The sequence below is a fragment of the Eimeria mitis genome, genomic scaffold (assembly GCF_000499745.2).
Source record: "Eimeria mitis Houghton genomic scaffold, Emh_scaff462, whole genome shotgun sequence".
Classification (NCBI taxonomy): Eukaryota; Apicomplexa; class Conoidasida; order Eucoccidiorida; family Eimeriidae; genus Eimeria; species Eimeria mitis.
Genome location: NW_013572927.1, coordinates 1 through 2,119, shown reverse-complemented (window position 1 = coordinate 2,119; position 2,119 = coordinate 1).

Here is a 2,119-nt window from a genome sequence, read left to right as displayed (position 1 = left end):
TTTCTTTGTTGCTCGTTGTGTATTGCCTTTCACTATAATTTATTTATTCTTTTTTGTTTTTTTTTTTTTATATATCCTTTATTAAATAACATTTTTTTATTTATTGTTGATTTTTTATTATTTTTTATTTTCTCTACTTTCCGTTGCTTACTCTTTACTGTCTCTTCTTTCTTCTTCACACTAAACTTTATGTTTCTTTACTTACAAATTAAATACCCAAACACACACACATAAATCTATATATATATATATATATATATATATATATATACATGTATATAAATTTGTGTGTGTATACAGGCCTGGGCGTGAGCCAGCTCAATCAACTCGTGCAGCTCAAGACTATACATTATATACATTAGAGAGAGCCTTATCATCGATATATATTGGTGGTAGTTGTGATAGTTTAGTATTTTTAATAGATTTTTCGGGTTTTAGGATAACACAAATACCTTCTATGGATGTAAGTAAAGAAGTAATACAAATACTGAATGAACACTATACAGATATATTATCTATAGCATATATGTTGAATACACCATCATATATAGATAATATATGGAAAATAATTAAACTTATGTTACACCCACTAACAGCAAATAAAGTTGAATTTATAAATATAAATAATATACAACAAAAAAATAAAATATTACAAAGAATACCAACACAGTTTCTAGAAAACACCATAGGTGGTGCTTGTGAAACACAATATGAACATGAACTATACTGGCACGCAGAAGAACAATACCACCAACAAATTAAAACTTTTCAGCAACAAACTATAATACAAATGAAACAAAACCCTAAATATATACACAGAACTAAATACACAAATATACCAGCAGCACCAGCACCAGCAGCAGCAGCAGCAGCAGCAAGTGGTGCTGGTGGTGGTGGCGGTGCTGGTGGTGGTTGTGGTGGTGGTGGTGGTGGTGGTGGTGCAGCAGAAACAACAGCAAAAAGAGAAGCAGAAGCTGCTGCTGCTGCAGCAGCAGCAGCAGATACTGCAGCAGAAGCTGCAGCAAGCTCGGACCCTACAGCAGCAGAGCAGCAACAAGGCGATGCAGCAGCAGGAGAAACAAACAAACGAGAAGATACAGAATAGAGACAAAACCATCAACTATAAACGGCCAGGATACACATAGAAACACACAGACAAGTGTACATACACCCCAAATATAATTATTTATTTAAATACAGAATATCTATAACACACGTTTCGGGGTGTATACGCACCTAGGCAGCTCATCCAGCTCTCTGTCTGTCGCTCTGTCTGTATCCTGCTGGCAATCCGCCAATGCAGCTCTTGCTGCTGCTGTAGCTGCTGCTGTTGCTGCTGCTGTTGCTGCTGCACTTGCTGCTGCACTTGCTGCTGCACTTGCTGCTGCACTTGCTGCTGCACTTGCTGCTGCTGTAGCTGCTGCACCTGTTGCAGCAAGTGCCTCCGATCTGCTGCAGCTCTAGCTGCTGCAGTAGGTGCAGCAGTTGCTGCAGCAGTTCCTGCAGCAGTTGCTGCAGCAGCTGCAGCAGCAGTTGCTGCCTGCTTACCTCCGGTGCCTCCCAGCGTCTATCCCCTTTGTTGTTGGTTGTATTAACCTGAAACCCTAAACCCTAAACCCTTTTCTTTTGAGCCACTAGTGCTCGCCCCCCCAAACCCTAAACCCTAAACCCTAGGTGTACTGTTGAAGCGCTGGTGTCAGTGACACCCCAACTTGTAGAAAGCAGCAGCAGCGGCAGCAGCAGCAGCAGCAGCTGCTGCTGCTGCTGCGGCTGCTGCTGCTCTTTGCAAGTTGGGCGCTATAGAAGCAGCAGCAGCAGCAGCAGCAGCTCAGGGCTGGGCCCTTAGGAATTCCGTGGGTCTCGTCCTGCTGCTGCTGCTGCTGCTGCTGCTGTTCTTGCTGCTGCTGCTGCTGTTACTTTCGATACTGCTACTGCTCCTGCTGATGCGTGTACTGCTGCTGCTGCTGCTGCTGCTGCTGCTGCCAGTTGCTAGGAACGGGGGGGAGATAAAGAAAAGAGAGAAGAATCCTAACAAACAAAAAGAAGAAGATATATATATATATATATATACATAAATATATATATATATATATATATATATATATATATATATATATAT